The following is a 20,108-nucleotide window of genomic DNA, read 5'->3' on the forward strand; positions in this document are numbered from 1 at the left end:
TAGATGGGATGGCACTCAGAGGATTTTTACAGGAATATATATATTCAGATAATCAAACTACAGGACATCACATCTCTCTCTCTCTCTCTCTCTTATATATATATACATACACACACATACTGTATATATATATTTTTTAAACAGTGGTGATATAGATGCTATAAACGTGAAATAATTCAAAACAATATATAGAATAATGACGTCCTTTTTTCAGAATGTGCACTTCCCGTGATAAACAGTGGCAGGTTTTTTCATTCAATCCGATGGTTCACATCAGTACAAAATCTTGAAAACAAACGGATCAAAAAGCGCCTCCTAGTGCATTATGCAAGGAGCGCATTCGCGTTATATACTGTATGCGTGTTTCATGAAAAAAACGGGATCCGGTCTGAAGATCGACAGTGTCTAGGTCGACAATGTTTAGGTCGACCACTATAGGTCGACAGTCACTATGTCGACATGGATGGAAGGTCGACAGGGTTTCTAGGTCGACATGTGCTAGGTCGACAGGTCTAAAGGTCGAAATGAGTTTTTCACATTTTTTTTCTTTTTTTGAATTTTTTCATACTTAACGATCCACGTGGACTACGATTGGAACGGTAAAGTGTGCCGAGCGAAGCGAAGGCACCATGCCCGAAGCATGGCGAGCGAAGCGAGCCATGCGAGGGGACGCGGTGCACTAATTTGGGATCCCGGGCACTCTACGAAGAAAACGACAAAAAAAAAAAAATCCTCATGTCGACCTTTAGACCTGTCGACCTAGCACATGTCGACCTAGAAACCCTGTCGACCTTCCATCCATGTCGACCTAGTGACTGTCGACCTATAGTGGTCGACCTAAACATTGTCGACCTAGACACTGTCGATTTGATGAACCACACCCGAAAAAAACTTGCATTAACATAATTGAACCCTACATATACTAAATTAAAACAACTAATTTTACCACTCAAAACACTGTCAAGCAAACATCACTGATTTGTTGCAACTGAAATTAGAAGACAAGAGGTTTACTTTGTAACACTAACCTAATAAATGTACTGTTACCTGCTATGTCATTTACAACTAACAGCTCATTTGAAAAAAGCAAGGTTTCAATCTATTAACCTCACAAATAATAAAAATATGGCAAAAATAACAACCTAAGTAACATGACAGCATCTTCAATTACATACTAAGGGGGATATTCAATTAGTGTCGAGTTTTCCGACAGTCGGAAAATCAACACTAATTCGACCGTTTGGTATTCAATAGCGGGCATTTTCAATAGTTTTTTTGCTTCATTTTCGCCATGCCTTTTTTACTTTTTTTTTTGTCATATCGGTATGGGCGAAAACGGACCTAAACACTGTGGAAAGCGCCTGCAAATTCGTCAAAACACGTGGATCGGCGGCGAATACGGCAAACCACATGGTTTACACCAGGGTGGATTTTTTGACAAGCCAAAAAATTTGAACAGGCTTTGAATAGGTTGAATGTAAATTCAACCTACAATCATGCGGAAAATGAAACGGCACCAATTGAATACCCCCCTAAGACTCTATTTTAATCCTTTGATTTATTTAAGTAAAGCTATAAAAAAAAAAAAAAAAAAAGACAACAACATTTCTGTAATAAAATGCAACACAATAATTATTAGAATGGACCTGTCACAACAAAGTACCATTTCTGCTGTATATAGAGATAGCACATCTAATGCTAAGTGTATCATACTACTTATTTGCTGTAAAACCCGTTTTAATACTAAAATTGTCTTTGTCTCATCCCTCTTCTTTGCAGACACATCCTCTTTAGTGGCGGTGACATTCTGTACAATGGCCTGGGTCTCTCAGATATTCAAGAGAACGTAGTCTTCCTAAAGGTCCCTATATAAGTAGACTAAGGGGTATGTTTATTAGAAATTCTAAGTGGAAAATTCAATTAGTAGAGAATAAAATCAGGAGTGACAAACGGACGTTTTTACCAATGTTTCCTAATATTTATTCTGGGGGGGGTTTATTGAGCTATCCAATTTGGCTACCAAAAAAAAACAAAAAACATTCTCTCGAAAACACACAGGTTTGTCCAAAAATGGGCTCACTGGCAGGAAAAGCAAAATCCCCAATAAGCCGTGGCTCACACCAGCTTATCAGGGATAACTGAGTAGCCTCTGTGCCGACATTTACCCGCGATCAATTGAATTCCCCCACTAAAGAGAAAACTGGAGGTGTTGCCCGTAGCAGCCAATCAGGAAATAGCGATAATTTTGTAAATTGTACTAGATAATACAGGTTGAGTATCCCATGTCCAAATATTCCGAAATACGGATTTTTTTTGCGCGAGAGTGAGATCGTGAAACCTTTGTTTGCTGATGGCTCAGTGTACACAAACTTTCTTCAATACACAAAGTTATTACAAATATTGTATTAAATGATCTTCAGGCTGTGCGTATATGGTGTATATGAAACATAAATGAATTGTGTGAATATACACACGCTTTGTTTAATGCACAAAGTTATTAAAAATATTGGCTAAAATGACCTTCCTGCTGTGTGTGTATAAGGGGGGGTCATTCCGAGATGATCGTAGCTGTGCTAAATTTAGCACAGCTACGATCATACACACACTGACATGCGGGGGAACGCCCAGCACAGGGCTATCCCGCCCCGCATGTCAGTTCCGCCCCCCCCTTCCCCGCAGAAGTGCAAAGGCATCGCACAGCGGCGATGCCTTTGCACTTCAAGAGTAGCTCCCGACCAGCGCAGCTTTAGCGTGCTGGCCGGGAGCTACTCATCGCTCCCCGGCCCGCAGCGGCTGCGTGTGACGTCACGCAGCCGCTGCGGCCCGCCCCCCGTTCGGTCCGGCCACGCCTGTGTTGGCAAGACCGCGCCCACGAAACGGCGGCCAAACGCCGCCGTTCCGCCCCCCCACCCAGCAACTGCCTCTGCCTGTCAATCAGGCAGAGGCAATCGCAGCGGCCCGACGGCCTCCGGCCGTCTGGCATGCTCCGGCGCACTGCGGCATCGGCACAGTTCTGACCTGATCGCACCGCTGCGATAAACTGCAGCGTGCGATCGGGTCAGAATGACCCCCAAGGTGTATATGAAACATAAATGCAATCCGTGCTTAGACTTGGGTCCCATCCCCATGATATCTCATTATCGTATGCAATTATTCCAAAATACGGAAAAATCCGATATCCAAAATACTTATGGTCCCAAGCATTTTGGATATAGGATACTCAACCTGTAATACCCAAAATCTGATTGTCTGTTTTGGGGAACACCTCCACTTTTACTTTTAAGATGTTCTAGTAAATCTACTTCTAGATCACGGGTGGGCAAATGATCATCCGCAGGTCATAAGCGTTCAACCAGGCAATTGAATCTGGTCCTTTTCCTAATGCCCCTCTGCAGCCTGTAAAACACGCATGGCATTAGTACACCCGCTCACGACTAGGCGCCACTAGATGGACTGTTTAATGTGAATTCAGCAACGATGAGAGAGAGGACATATCTGAATGTGAATCTCCAATTTCTTGCAAAAAATACCATTATAATTTTATTGATAGGGAGTATAACCACAAAATACATCAACTACTTGCAAAAATTTGGCAATTAGCCCCAGCAGCTGAAGTAATAGAGGTTGATGTCTTAAAGCTGTCAAAAGGAATGTTAACTCTGATTTAAAATAAGAATTTACTTACCGATAATTCTATTTCTCGGAGTCCGTAGTGGATGCTGGGGTTCCTGAAAGGACCATGGGGAATAGCGGCTCCGCAGGAGACAGGGCACAAAAAGTAAAGCTTTTCCAGATCAGGTGGTGTGCACTGGCTCCTCCCCCTATGACCCTCCTCCAGACTCCAGTTAGGTACTGTGCCCGGACGAGCGTACACAATAAGGGAGGATTTTGAATCCCGGGTAAGACTCATACCAGCCACACCAATCACACCGTACAACTTGTGATCTAAACCCAGTTAACAGTATGATAACAGAGGAGCCTCTGAAAGATGGCTCCCTAAACAATAACCCGAATTAGTTAACAATAACTATGTACAAGTATTGCAGATAATCCGCACTTGGGATGGGCGCCCAGCATCCACTACGGACTCCGAGAAATAGAATTATCGGTAAGTAAATTCTTATTTTCTCTATCGTCCTAGTGGATGCTGGGGTTCCTGAAAGGACCATGGGGATTATACCAAAGCTCCCAAACGGGCGGGAGAGTGCGGATGACTCTGCAGCACCGAATGAGAGAACTCCAGGTCCTCTTTTGCCAGGGTATCAAATTTGTAGAATTTTACAAACGTGTTCTCCCCTGACCACGTAGCTGCTCGGCAGAGTTGTAATGCCGAGACCCCTCGGGCAGCCGCCCAAGATGAGCCCACCTTCCTTGTGGAATGGGCCTTAACAGATTTAGGCTGTGGCAGGCCTGCCACAGAATGTGCAAGTTGAATTGTGTTACAAATCCAACGAGCAATCGACTGCTTAGAAGCAGGCGCACCCAACTTGTTGGGTGCATACAGTATAAACAGCGAGTCAGATTTTCTGACTCCAGCCGTCCTTGAAATGTATATTTTTAAAGCTCTGACAACGTCCAACAACTTGGAGTCCTCCAAGTCGCTTGTAGCCGCAGGCACTACAATAGGCTGGTTCAGGTGAAACGCTGATACCACCTTAGGGAGAAAATGCGGACGCGTCCGCAGCTCTGCCCTATCCGAATGGAAAATTAAATAAGGGCTTTTATAAGATAAAGCCGCCAGTTCAGATACTCTCCTGGCGGAAGCCAGGGCCAGTAACATAGTCACTTTCCATGTGAGATATTTCAAATCCACATTTTTTAGTGGTTCAAACCAATGGGATTTGAGGAAATCTAAAACTACATTTAGATCCCACGGTGCCACCGGAGGCACCACAGGAGGCTGTATATGCAGTACTCCTTTGACAAAAGTCTGGACCTCAGGGACTGAGGCCAATTCTTTTTGGAAGAATATTGACAGGGCCGAAATTTGAACCTTAATAGATCCCAATTTGAGACCCATAGACAATCCTGATTGCAGGAAATGTAGGAAACGACCCAGTTGAAATTCCTCCGTCGGAGCACTCCGATCCTCGCACCACGCAACATATTTCCGCCAAATGCGGTGATAATGCTTCGCGGTGACTTCCTTTCTTGCCTTAATCAAGGTAGGAATGACTTCTTCTGGAATGCCTTTTCCTTTTAGGATCTGGCGTTCAAACGCCATGCCGTCAAACGCAGCCGCGGTAAGTCTTGAAAGAGGCAGGGACCCTGTTGAAGCAGGTCCCTTCTCAGAGGTAGAGGCCACGGATCGTCAGTGACCATCTCTTGAAGTTCCGGGTACCAAGACCTTCTTGGCCAATCCGGAGCCACTAGTATCGTTCTTACTCCGCTTTGCCGTATGATTCTCAATACCTTTGGTATGAGAGGCAGAGGAGGAAACACATACACCGACTGGTACACCCAAGGTGTTACCAGCGCGTCCACAGCTATTGCCTGCGGATCTCTTGACCTGGCGCAATACCTGTCCAGTTTTTTGTTGAGGCGAGACGCCATCATGTCCACCATTGGTCTTTCCCAACGGTTTATTAGCATGTGGAAAACTTCTGGATGAAGTCCCCACTCTCCCGGGTGAAGATCGTGTCTGCTGAGGAAGTCTGCTTCCCAGTTGTCCACGCCCGGGATGAACACTGCTGACAGTGCTATCACGTGATTCTCCGCCCAGCGAAGGATCCTGGCAGCTTCTGCCATTGCACTCCTGCTTCTTGTGCCGCCCTGTCTGTTTACATGGGCGACTGCCGTGATGTTGTCCGACTGGATCAACACCGGTCTTCCTTGAAGCAGAGGTTCCGCCTGGCTTAGAGCATTGTAGATTGCTCTTAGTTCCAGAATGTTTATGTGAAGAGACTTTTCCAGGCTCGACCACACTCCCTGGAAGTTTCTTCCCTGTGTGACTGCTCCCCAGCCTCTCAGGCTGGCGTCCGTGGTCACCAGGATCCAATCCTGTATGCCGAATCTGCGGCCCTCCAATAGATGAGCCCTCTGCAACCACCACAGAAGAGATACCCTTGTCCTTGGAGACAGGGTTATCCGCAGGTGCATCTGAAGATGCGACCCTGACCATTTGTCCAACAGATCCCTTTGGAAAATTCTTGCATGGAATCTGCCGAATGGAATTGCTTCGTAAGAAGCCACCATTTTTCCCAGGACTCTTGTGCATTGATGTACAGACACCTTTCCTGGTTTTAGGAGGTTCCTGACCAGGTCGGATAACTCCTTGGCTTTTTCCTCGGGAAGAAAAACCTTTTTCTGAACCGTGTCCAGAATCATCCCTAGGAACAGCAGACGAGTTGTCGGCATTAATTGGGATTTTGGAATATTCAGAATCCATCCGTGCTGCTTTAGCACCTCTTGAGATAGTGCTAATCCCATCTCTAGCTGTTCTCTGGACCTTGCCCTTATTAGGAGATCGTCCAAGTATGGGATAATTAATACGCCTTTTCTTCGAAGAAGAATAATCATCTCGGCCATTACCTTTGTAAAGACCCGAGGTGCCGTGGACAAACCAAACGGCAGCGTCTGAAACTGATAGTGACAGTTTTGTACAACGAACCTGAGGTACCCCTGGTGTGAGGGGTAAATTGGAACGTGGAGATACGCATCCTTGATGTCCAAGGATACCATAAAGTCCCCTTCTTCCAGGTTCGCTATCACTGCTCTGAGTGACTCCATCTTGAACTTGAACTTCTTTATGTACAGGTTCAAGGACTTCAGATTTAGAATAGGCCTTACCGAGCCATCCGGCTTCGGTACCACAAATAGAGTGGAATAATACCCCTTCCCTTGTTGTAGAAGAGGTACCTTGACTATCACCTGCTGAGAGTACAGCTTGTGAATGGCTTCCAAAACCGTCTCCCTTTCGGAGGGGGACGTTGGTAAAGCAGACTTCAGGAAACGGCGAGGTGGATCTGTCTCTAATTCCAACCTGTACCCCTGAGATATTATCTGCAGGATCCAGGGATCTACCTGCGAGTGAGCCCACTGCGCGCTGTAATTTTTGAGACGACCGCCCACCGTCCCCGAGTCCGCTTGGGAAGCCCCAGCGTCATGCTGAGGCTTTTGTAGAAGCCGGGGAGGGCTTCTGTTCCTGGGAAGGAGCTGCCTGTTGCTGTCTCTTCCCTCGACCTCTGCCTCGTGGCAGATATGAATAGCCCTTTGCTCTCTTATTTTTAAAGGAACGAAAGGGCTGCGGTTGAAAAGTCGGTGCCTTTTTCTGTTGGGGAGTGACTTGAGGTAGAAAGGTGGATTTCCCGGCTGTAGCCGTGGCCACCAAATCTGATAGACCGACTCCAAATAACTCCTCCCCTTTATACGGCAAAACTTCCATATGCCGTTTTGAATCCGCATCGCCTGTCCACTGTCGCGTCCATAAAGCTCTTCTGGTCGAAATGGACATAGCACTTACCCGTGATGCCAGTGTGCAGATATCCCTCTGTGCATCACGCATATAAAGAAATGCATCCTTTATTTGTTCTAACGACAGTAAAATATTGTCCCTGTCCAGGGTACCAATATTTTCAATCAGGGACTCTGACCAAACTACCCCAGCACTGCACATCCAGGCAGTCGCTATAGCTGGTCGTAGTATAACACCTGCATGTGTGTATATACTTTTTTGGATATTTTCCATCCTCCTATCTGATGGATCTTTAAGTGCGGCCGTCTCAGGAGAGGGTAACGCCACTTGTTTAGATAAGCGTGTTAGCGCCTTGTCCACCCTAGGAGGTGTTTCCCAGCGCTCCCTAACCTCTGGCGGGAAAGGGTATAATGCCAATAATTTCTTTGAAATTATCAGCTTTTTATCAGGGGCAACCCACGCTTCATCACACACGTCATTTAATTCTTCTGATTCAGGAAAAACTATAGGTAGTTTTTTCACACCCCACATAATACCCTGTTTAGTGGTACCTGTAGTATCAGCTAAATGTAACGCCTCCTTCATTGCCAAAATCATATAACGTGTGGCCCTACTGGAAAATACGGTTGATTCGTCACCGTCACCACTGGAATCAGTGCCTGTGTCTGGGTCTGTGTCGACCGACTGAGGCAAAGGGCGTTTCACAGCCCCTGACGGTGTTTGAGGCGCCTGGACAGGCACTAATTGATTGTCCGGCCGCCTCATGTCGTCAAACGACTGCTTAAGCGAGTTGACGCTATCCCGTAATTCCACAAATAAAGGCATCCATTCTGGTGTCGACCCCCTAGGAGGTGACATCCCCATATTTGGCAATTGCTCCGCCTCCACACCAATATCGTCCTCATACATGTCGACACACACGTACCGACACACAGCAGACACACAGGGAATGCTCTACACGAAGACAGGACCCACTAGCCCTTTGGGGAGACAGAGGGAGAGTCTGCCAGCACACACCAAAAAAGCGCTATATATGACAGGGATAGCCTTATAATAAGTGCTCCCTTATAGCTGCTTTATATATATCAAAATATTGCCATTAAATTTGCCCCCCCTCTCTGTTTTACCCTGTTTCTGTAGTGCAGTGCAGGGGAGAGACCTGGGAGCCGTCCTGACCAGCGGAGCTGTGAGAGGAAATGGCGCCGTGTGCTGAGGAGATAGGCCCCGCCCCTTTTCCGGCGGGCTCGTCTCCCGCTATTTTGTGAATCCAGGCAGGGGTTAAATATCTCCATATAGCCTCTGGGGGCTATATGTGAGGTATTTTTAGCCTTTTAATAGGTTTTCATTTGCCTCCCAGGGCGCCCCCCCCCAGCGCCCTGCACCCTCAGTGACTGCGTGTGAAGTGTGCTGAGAGGAAAATGGCGCACAGCTGCAGTGCTGTGCGCTACCTTTAGAAGACTGCAGGAGTCTTCAGCCGCCGATTCTGGACCTCTTCTTACTTCAGCATCTGCAAGGGGGCCGGCGGCGCGGCTCCGGTGACCATCCAGGCTGTACCTGTGATCGTCCCTCTGGAGCTGATGTCCAGTAGCCAAGAAGCCAATCCATCCTGCACGCAGGTGAGTTCACTTCTTCTCCCCTCTGTCCCTCGTTGCAGTGATCCTGTTGCCAGCAGGAATCACTGTAAAATAAAAAACCTAAGCTAAACTTTCTCTAAGCAGCTCTTTATGAGAGCCACCTAGAATTGCACCCTTCTCGGCCGGGCACAAAAATCTAACTGGAGTCTGGAGGAGGGTCATAGGGGGAGGAGCCAGTGCACACCACCTGATCTGGAAAAGCTTTACTTTTTGTGCCCTGTCTCCTGCGGAGCCGCTATTCCCCATGGTCCTTTCAGGAACCCCAGCATCCACTAGGACGATAGAGAAAAAAGGGTACAGTTTGTCTTCATTCATTGGTGACGCCATTAAATGGGCTAAACCAATATGCAGTCAAATCACACTGTGCCTTGTCAAGGTGATGTCACAAGTTCCTAGTATATTGACAGTCCACAAAATGGCTGCCTCCACAGTGAGTAAACAGTAGCTACATTATAACCCAGGAAGTAAAGGTTACAGAAAATTGCAACCAATTAAAGTCTCCATTTACACAAAAATGTAATTAAATGATTATTATATCATACACATCTATTACTCTGTAATCAGCACAATAGTATCATACTTGTAAAGAAGAACACTTTAAATCAGGGCATCCTTTAGTTATTCTTACCAAACATCAATAAATTAATTTCTATAAGAACAGATTGTATACATTTACTGCTTTGCTAGATTCTGCTGACAAAATTTAGAATTTTCAGATTGTTTATTTTCTTTAAAACTGCAGCCATTTATATTCCTGTAATAATTACCGAAAACCCACAAAAGAAGCTGAAGTTAGTTACCATAAATACACAGGGCATCGGCGGCGTTCAACACACGAATTAGCAACTTAACACGTAATGTCAGAATGTACGGTACTTTTAAACCTAGACAACCGGTGTTCCAAATCATAATGATACCAGCCTGGTTATTTGTGATAAGGAACGCAGCGGAGCAACTGGGAAATTCATGTCTGCCAAGCAGATACGAAATATTCTCATTTACAGTTGGATCTTGAACAAAGTAAAATTCCTCTCAAAATAGCCATGCAATGATCCTAATCACCAGCCCGCAGCACAGATAGAACTGTCACAGGGCAGGTACAGCTTGTCAGACCCGAATTCTGCTCTCCTCTATACATCTCATCAGATGTGAAGCCAGATGCAGTGTCTAGCTCAGAGATTTTCAACCTTTCCTGACTCGCGGCACGCCTAACAAGACTTTAAAATTCCCAAGGCACGCTATCAGTTACCCATGAGGGGGGGGGGGGGGGGGGAACACATTAGTCCCCACAGATATCAAATACATTAGCCTCAACATTTATCAAACACACTGCCCCCCCACACACACACAGTAATGGCACACACACTGCCCCCTCACAGCCCCCACAGTAATGGCACACACACTGCCCCCCTCACAGCCCCCATTGTAATGGCACACACACACTGCCCCACACACACACAGTAATGGCACAGACACTGCCCCCCTCGTAATGGCACACACACACTGCCCCACACACACACACACACAGTAATGGCACAGACACTGCCCCCCTCACAGCCCCCATTGTAATGGCACACACACACTGCCCCCCCCCTACACACACAAGTAATGGCACACACACTGCCCCCCTCACAGCCCCCACAGTAATGGCACACACACACTGCCCCCTCCTCCCCTGTAATAGTATAGTACTCACAGCCCCACTGTAATGTCAGTCCGGAGTCCTGTATATCTGAGCTGTAGTAGGATTAGGATGAGCACAGCAGTTCAGGGCAGTCCGCACGCTGCAGCATACACCAGCACCAAGCGCGGGCGGAAATGAGACGTAGAATGAGTGACCAATCAGCACGTCACCATAGGTCACGGACTGGGCAGCAGGAGAGCGGACTGTGCTGCCCGTGCACGACGGCAGGAGAAGGATCCATGTATCTTTGGCGGGCGGCGGAGCACTGTCGGCGGGCGGCGGAGCACTGTGCAGGGCATCTCTGGAGGCCGGTGAGCCGCGCGAGTGGCAGGCTGCGGCACACCTGACAACCGCTGGCGGCACACTAGTGTGCCGCGGCACACCGGTTGAAAAACGCTGGTCTACACACTCTCTCTTCCACCTGAAGCCTCTTGTTGCATTGAGCTGCTGTGTAAGTGCAAAATGTGGCTGAATAACCAGAGGAAAAGATGCGTGGTAAAAATGATATAGCAACACCTGTGAAGTATACACACAACAATTCAGGAATGGCTCCTTTTTAAAACTGAAAAGACTCAAACTTTACACTGTGGACCTGATTTATGTTTGTAAGTAAAGCAAAAAAGCAAGCAACTGGGCAAAAGCATGCTGCACTGTAGGTGGGGCAGATGTAACATGTGCAGATAGAGTTAGCTTTGGGTGGGGTGTGTTCAGGGACGGATTGGGAACTAAAAGTGGCCCTGCAATAATTTCTGGAAGTGGTCTCATGTGGGCGTCACTAAATCAACTGTAGGCGGAGCCAACAACAAAGTAGGCGGGATCAGTACATCACTATACGTGAATACATCGGTGATTGGCAAGGCAAAAGCTGGCCATGTACCAAAGGCAAGGCGAAAGCTGGCCATGTACCAAACCAACTTCACTCCAACCATACAACTGACCAGGTGTCTCGAACAGTGACTCCATACCCTTAACCAACTTTTTAATCAGACCAGCCAACTTTCTCCAACTTGTGATGTCACAGAAGTGGGCACAGGTACTGAGGCTGATGACGACACTCTATCCCAAACACTAGGGTGGGGTGACAGAAAGGAGCAGTGGCACTACATTAGTGATAGAGACGTTCATTGAAACAAAGGGCTTGATTAAATTTTGCATCGATTAAATAGCATTGGATGGGAGCCTGTACCACTACGGGGGGAAGAAGGAGGGGGGGGGAGGGGGTTGAGAAGAAAATCCACTAGTCGGGGATGAGCAGCGCTATTTAATCCACGTAGAAATGAATTGATCAAAAAATATATACGTTATGGTAAGAACTTACCGTTGATAGCGGTATTTCTCCTAAGTTCACAGGATCCACAGGATAACAATTGGATATGAAGAAGCGACAGCAGATTTGCACCAATCAGTCAAAGCTTTTCGTCCTCCCAGCATGCAACGGGCCAGTCCATATATCCCCGCCTCCTGGCTCAGGCAAATCAGTTGTATTCCAAAGCTCAAGGCAGGAGCATCATAGATAGCCCTAATCAGGAGAGAAGAACACACATGCATACCTTTCCGTACAAGAAGGAAGAGGTAATAAGTGAGTAAAAGATCCTCAAATCAGGTGCGTCAGGGTGGGATCCCTGTGGATCCTGTGGACTTAGGAGAAATACCGTTATCAACGGTAAGTTCTTACCATAACGTATATTTCTCCGGCAGGGACCACAGATTATCCACAGAATAACAATGGGATTTCCCAAAGCAATTTAGTGGTGGGGACGCTACTGATTGGACAGGAGAATACTTCGCTCGAATTCAGCGTCATGAGAGGCAAAGGTATCCATGGCATAATGTCTAATGAATGTGTTAATGGAATCCCATGTGGCTACCTTACATATCTGTTCTGCTGAAGCACCACGTTGTGCTGCCCATGGAGGACCTACATTACGAGTAGAGTGAGCAGAGACATTAGCCGGAACAGGGAGATCAGCTTGAGAATATGCTTCTGAAATAGTCATCCGAAGCCATCTTGCCAGTGTCTGCTTTTCAGCAGGCCATCCTCTCTTGTGAAATCCGTAGAGAATGAAGATAAAAATCTGTCTTTCTGATGGCACTGGTACGATCCATGTAGATCCTTAAGGCACAGACCACGTCCAGCGATGCATCTCCCACAGAAAGGCCCGGTACCTGGAAAGCCGGGACTACAATTTCTTCATTGAGGTGGAATTTAGACACCACCTTAGGAAGATACCCAGATCTAGTTCTGAGAACTGCTTTACCTAGATAAAAAAAATCAGAAATGGGGAACAACATAACAATGCCCCTAAATCTGAAACTCTTCTAGCTGACGCCATAGCCAGCAGAAAGAGAACTTTAGCTGTCAACCATTTAAGATCCACTTTATTAAGTGGTTCAAATGGGGCAACTTGAAGGGCTTTCAAGACTAAACTTAAGTCCCAAGGCACTGTAGGAGGAACAAAAGGAGGCTTAATGCGCAGCATTCCCTGGAAAAAAGTACACATATCCTATAAGTTAGCAATTCTCTTTTGGAACCATACAGTCAATGCCAACACTTGCACTCTCAAGGAAGCCACCTTCAAATCTTTATCCCTTCCTGCCTGAAGGAGTGCTAAGACCCTGGAAACTCTGAAAGACGTAGGGTTCATTTTCCGGTCACTGCACCAATGAATATAGGTTTGCCATATTCAGTAATAAGCGCGAGATGAGGAAAGTTTCCTTGCTCTGAGCATTGTTTGAATTACCTGTTGTGAGAATCCGCTTGACTTCAGGATAGAGGGTTCAAGAGCCACGCCATCAAAGACAGTTGATCCAGATGTCTGTGATAAAAAGGACCCTGCATCAGTAGATCTGGATGTTGAGGGAGCAGACGAGGAGCATCCATCGACATTCTCTGCAGAACTGTGTACCAATGCCTTCTGGGCTAGGCCAGAGCTATTAGTATAACGGCACCTTTCCCTTGCTTTATCTTTCTCACCACCCTGGGTAATAGGGTGATTGGAGGAAACACATAAGCCAGATGAAAGTCCCATCTCACCGACAGGGCATCCACAAAGATCGCTCTTGGATCCTTTGTTCCTGACCCATATGCGAGCACTTTGTTGTTCAGACGGGATGCCATGTGATTTATCTCTGGCAACCCCCACTTGTCTACTAGAGTCTGGAAGACCTCCGGGTGTAGAGCCCATTCGCTTGCCTGAATGGCATGTCAACTGAGAAAGTCCGCTTCCGAGTTTAGGACTCCCAGAACGAACACTGCGGACAAGGCTGGATGATGAAGTTCTGTCCACTTTAGTATGTGACTTACCTCCTTCATCCCTTTTCGGATGCGAGTTCCTCCCTGATGGTTGAGGTACACTACTGCCGTCGCATTACCCGAGCGGATCTGAACTGATTTTCCTTGAAGAATGTCCTTTGTCTGAATCAGTGCCATGTATATGGCCCGAAGTTCCAATATATTTATTGGCAGGCGACCTTCTTCCTTGGTCCATTGCCCCTGGAAACACAACCTTCCTGACACTGATCTCCAGCCCTGGAGACTGGCATCTGTTGTCAGAATTTCCCTATCTGATATCCAAAAGGGTCTCCCCTTGTCCAGATGGGATGTCTGTAGCCACCAGGCTAATGACCTTCTTACTTCTATCGTAAGAACCATAGTCTGTATTTTTATCATCTGATGCAACCCATTCCATTTGGCAAGAATCAGATGCTGCAGAGGCCTCGAGTGGAACTGTGCATACTCCACCACGTCAAATGTTGACACCATCAAACCCATCACACGCATTGCTGCATGCATGGATACCTTTTGACTGTGTAGCAAGTCCTGAATCCTTGACGGAACCTTAGATATTTTGTTCAGAGGTAAAATGACTCTCTGAAGACTTGAATCCAGTACAGCCCCCAAGCGAGTCGTCCGCTGTGACGGAACCAAAGACGATTTTTTTCCAATTTATGAGCCACCCATTGCGGACACGTTGCTGTCTGTTGCAGATGACATAGGAGCAATTCCTGCGACTGTGCCAGGATTAAAAGATCATCAAGGTATGGAAAAATTCTTATCCCCTGCTGGCGGAGATAAGCTTCCATTACCACCATAATCTTGGTAAATATTCTGGGGGCTGTGGCTAACCCAAAAGTTAGGGCCTGGAACTGAAAATGCTGTTGGAGGATAGTGAACCTGAGAAAGCACTGATGGGACAGTGCTATAGGAACATGTAGGTAAGCATCCTGTATATCCAGGGATACCATATAATCCCCTGGCTCCATGGCCAAAATGATGGAACGTAAAGGCTCCATATGAAACCGATGTACTCAAATGTATTTGTTCAGCACTTTGAGATTGAGAATGGGCTGAAATGACCCATTTGGCTTCTGAACTAGAAACAGGGTGGAGTAAAAACCCTGTCCTCGTTGTGCAGGAGGAACTGGAATGACTACTCCTGACTGAAGCAATTTCTGTACTGCCTCTTGCAAAGCCCTGGCCTTCGTCTCTACCCGAGATGGGCTGGTACAAAAAAAGATCCCCCAGGTGGAGGCCCGCACCATCAGGCTGTTGGCTTATTATCTGTTTTACCAACCGGTCCTCTGGTAGCCCAATGCTTTTTAGTCCTACCAGACTTGTTGTATTGTGATTGCCTACCATCACTTTTTCCTTTAGCTTTTCCTTGAGATCGAAAGGGTCAAAAAGCCAAAACATTAGGTTTGAAATTGTATGTGGAAGGAAACTATACCTTCTTGGAGTCTGCTTCGAACTTCAAAATATCTGTCAATTCTTTACCAAAAAGAATATCTCCAGAAAAGGGCAAAGATTCTAAAACCTTCATAGATTCTGAATCAGCTTTCCACGTACGCAGAAAAACTGCTCTGCGAGCAGCTATTGTTGAAGCTGATGCCCTGGAGGCAAAAGTACCCATAGCCAATGCCGCTTCTTCCAAGAACATTGTAACCTGTTTTATATGTGCTATATGGGATTTTTTTCTCTCTAGATGCTATTGAAAAATCCCCCTCCAATGCATCAGCCCAGGCAGCCACTGCCTTTGCCATCCAAGCTGAAGCCATAGCTGGCCTTATGACTGCCCCAGACAGGGAAAAAATTGTTTTTTAGAAAACCATCCACTCTCCTATTCGTGACATCATTTAATGATGTTGAAGGCAAAGGTAATGTAGATTTTCGCACTAATCGAATCACATGCGTATCTACTTTAGGAGCCACCTCCCTTTTTAAACTATCCCCAGCTGGAAGAGGATAATTTGAATTTCATTTCTTAGGAATTCTAAACTTCCTATTGGGCGTAGCCCAAGCCTCTTTTCCGTCATGATTTCTGTCAGCTGATCTGACCCAGGAAACTCAGTCTTAACTGTTTTAGGACGTTTAAACACAGGTGCCTCGGTTTTTAACACAGGCTCTGCTGAATCCTCTAAGGATAGAATGGCTTTCATTGCTTTAATTAACTCAGCTATATACACTGAGCTGAGATCATCCTCCTCTTCGTATGCCAAAGTAAAATTAATTGAGCTTTCAACCTCCGATCAATCCTCATCTGAACCATGTGTAGCCTGTGAGGATGAAGATTTACTTACCAATGGCTTATCAGCCTGTTTCTTTTGAGAGGCTGCTGCTGGAAGTGATAAACTGCAGGTGGGAAGCTGCATGTAAGGGTTAATCGTGTAACCTATCCCTGGTACGGGAGTAGGAGGAATTATCCGTTCACCTATACTGGATAAAGTCTGTGCAAACATAGCCCAAGGTGGATCAACCTGCACCTGAATCTGCCTTGTATTTTTCAAGAACCCCTGGTGAAAGCTCACAAGCCATCCTGAACCAGATCCTGAGAGGTTAACACAGCTTTGCAAGACAAACATGATGAGTGTTGGTGTTGCTATGAGTATGAGTGTACCTTCCTCACCATTGCCACTCTTAGACATGATAAATAATCAACACTTCCACAGTGTACTACACAATCAGTGACTGTAATCACTTTAAGTTTTTTAAAGTGACGTACAATCCGACCCTACCCATGCACCAGCATTGAGGATTGGAATAGAACAAAACTGACAGAATATATAGTAAAGTTAGCAATCACAGTAGCAGTCAGTCACATGTTATACATTAGTATAATAAGCAATATGAGCACATCATCAACTACAACTACATTTCAAGTATGTAGGAGAACATATTACGGAATCATATTTAAATAGATCCCACTGTATTCAGACGCATTGCGAAAGAAAAAATAGTAATAGTATACAGACTCGTATGCAATAGGCACTTATCTAACTATTCATACTCAAAAAGGTAGATAGAGAATTAGTGCTGTATTACCCACACTCAGTAGAGTGGGATACAGGGAGACTCACCTCGCTTCCAGGACCCAATCAATACGTTTGCGAACGCTGAGTGGATCCAGACGCTACTAGTGTACACTGCCGCTCCATGATCCTATAGTGAACACAGACGCACCAATCACACAGCCGCCTATGCTGCGACTGGGTCCCCTTCGTGTACAGCATCTGAGACGGAAGCGGGAGACAGTTCATGGCGGGAGACTCGGAAGAAACTGGTCATAAACCAGGGAAAGGAGTGACCAAGAGAGCGTCTGACTCCCCACTGCTGACATCAACCCTAGGGATCGCGGCCTCATACTATTCATGGAGCCTCTGATCCCTAAGGCCTAGCGCTGGTGCACCCGAGGTGGCAGCCATGTCAGTGACTGTTTGGTAGTCTCCTCCCAAAACAGTGCGGCTGTGTCCGTATTCCCCTTCTAAGCGGAACCAACGCCTTACCTTTCTCCCCGTGCTACGACCACAGCCTGGTAACGTCTGCTGGACCTGCTAGTATATCAGACACAGACGCCCGCCGAAACAGCACTGTACTCGTGGTTAAACGTTGTCGCGACCCGGCGGAAAGTTGTTGGAGCGACTCTAAGGTACGTATAAGACGCTTTTTAGAAAAATCACTCAAGAAAAAAAAAATAGTAAGAATATAAAAAAAAAAATAAGAAAGCTTATGGCTGCTGAAAACCAGCAGCCCTCTGACCATGGTCCGGCTCCTGCCGCACCAAACAAAAAACTGATTTGTTGAGCCAGGAGGCGCGGATATATGGACGGGCCCGTTGCATGCTGGGAGGCCGAAAAGCTTTGACCGACTGGTGCAAATCCGCTGTTGCTTTATCATATCCCATTGTTATCCTGTGGACCCTGCCGGAGAAATAAGTAGTGAAAGAGAGAGAGAAGGATTGGGGGTGCTATATAGAGAGGGCAGTACAGGTTCCCCCTTATAATACATTACTTGCTCTCACTTATTAAAAGTAGTCTCCCTGTCCTGTCAGGAAATAGCCCTCACTGGAGCAGTCCTCATTGAACCCTATAATACTTATCCCTGCAATGTGTCCCTAAGGCATATATAGGTGTAATGCCCCCAATATTTGTAAAATGTATATTGACACAATTTGTGACTCATTAAGGGGAAAAGCTGCAGTTACCAAAACTGATTGTAAGGGCTTGTATTTTAAAGTGTTGCTGTTGCTTGGATTTGTAAGTGTATGTGAGTTGGAATCAGCAATAGCAGGAGCTAGAAGCCGAGTGAAAAGGAGGTGCAGTGAGCTGGAACAACTGCAACTGCTAAGTGGAGTATCGGTGCCGCAGGAGAGGTCCCACTCAGAGGGGGCACTGGAGTACTACAGGGAGTTAGACCTTACAAACAATATGGGAGGGGCTGTGATTGGGGACCTCACTCAGTGCACGTCGTGCAAGATGTATGCACACCTGGAGCTACCGGCCCAGTGTGATTACATCTGCACGAGGTGTGTGCGAACGGTTGCCCTGGAAGCCCAGGTAACTGATCTAGAGCAAACCGTTACACGACTGAGGGAGATTCACAATCTCGAGCGAAGTTTAGACAGAACGGTGGAGGAGTTGCGGGAGGGGTCACTGGTAGAAGAGGATGATGATCAGGTAGCCAGCTGGGTCACAGTTAGAAGGAAGAAAAAGAGGGGGAGGCTCAACATCTCCGAACTATCAAACCCGAACAAATTTGCCCAACTGGACGAGGAATCGGAGGATGATAGTGAAGAAATGACGGTGCCGGAGGAGACTGCTCCCTCTAGCATCCAGAGGAGCGGTCCCTCTGGCGCAGTTGGGATAAAAGATAGTGAGGTACCTAGTCAGATGGTGGTGGTAGTGGATTCTATCATCAGGAAGGCAGATAGGGCAATCTGCTACCGTGACCATGATCACCGTACAGTCTGTTGTCTCCCGGGTGCTCGTGTACGGCACATCGCGGACCGGGTAGATAGATTGTTGGGAGGGGCTGGGAAAGACCCGGCGGTCTTGGTGCACCGTTGGTCCCAATGACAAAGTTAGCGGAAGGTGGGATGTCCTTAAGAAAGACTATAGGGACTTAGGAAAGAAACTTAAGGCAAGGACATCTAAGGTAATATTCTCCGAAATATTACCCGTGCCACGCGCTAATCCAGGGAGGCAGAGGGAGATTAGGGAGGTAAATGTGTGGCTTAAGGATTGGTGCAGGAAAGAGGGGTTTGTGTTCCTGGAACACTGGGCGGACTTCTGTCAGGTGCCATCTCTTTTGTCATGACGGATTGCACCTGACTGAGGAGGGGGCAGCGGTGCTTGGGGGAAGGATGGTTAGAAGGTTGGAGGAGAATTGAAACTAGCAGCCTGGGGGGAGGGTTTAGCTAGAAACTACGGGTCGTGCAGTGAGAATAGTGGGGATGGCGGTAGTAAACGAAATGGGGGAGAAGTTGGGGGGAGGGTAAGAGCAGGCGGTAAGGTTACTAACATGGGTACTAAAAGAGATTTTACCAAAGCACTAACCAATAACGATTACAGGTCATCATTGCTACATAAGGTGAAAGATGTCCCTAACGTAAGGGAAAATACTAATCTTAGTTGTATATAAACGCTAGAAGCATTACTGGTAAAAATAAGAATTTACTCACCGGTAATTCTATTTCTCGTAGTCCGTAGTGGATGCTGTGAACTCCGTAAGGACCATGGGGAATAGAAGGGCTCCGCAGGAGACTGGGCACTCTAAGAAAGAATTAGGACTACTGGTGTGCACTGGCTCCTCCCTCTATGCCCCTCCTCCAGACCTCAGTTAGGAAAACTGTGCCCGGAAGAGCTGACACAATAAGGAAAGGATTTGGAATCCCGGGTAAGACTCATACCAGCCACACCAATCACACCGTACAACTCGTGATACTATATCCAGTAAACAGTATGCATAACAAATGAGCCTCACGAACAAATGGCTCATAACAATAACCCTTTAGTTAGGCAATAACTATATACAAGTATTGCAGACAATCCGCACTAGGGATGGGCGCCCAGCATCCACTACGGACTACGAGAAATAGAATTA

At 46.6% G+C, this 20,108-nt stretch overlaps 1 protein-coding gene across 14 annotated transcripts in view; it reads right to left on the reverse strand.

Moving 5' to 3' along the window:
- ERC2 (ELKS/RAB6-interacting/CAST family member 2) overlaps positions 1 to 20,108 on the reverse strand; it is a 2,157,515-nt gene that overhangs the window by 2,088,543 nt on the left and 48,864 nt on the right. The gene's annotated exons all lie outside the window — the stretch shown is intronic.

The sequence above is a fragment of the Pseudophryne corroboree genome, chromosome 9 (genome assembly GCF_028390025.1).
Source record: "Pseudophryne corroboree isolate aPseCor3 chromosome 9, aPseCor3.hap2, whole genome shotgun sequence".
In the NCBI taxonomy this organism is placed as follows: domain Eukaryota; kingdom Metazoa; phylum Chordata; class Amphibia; order Anura; family Myobatrachidae; genus Pseudophryne; species Pseudophryne corroboree.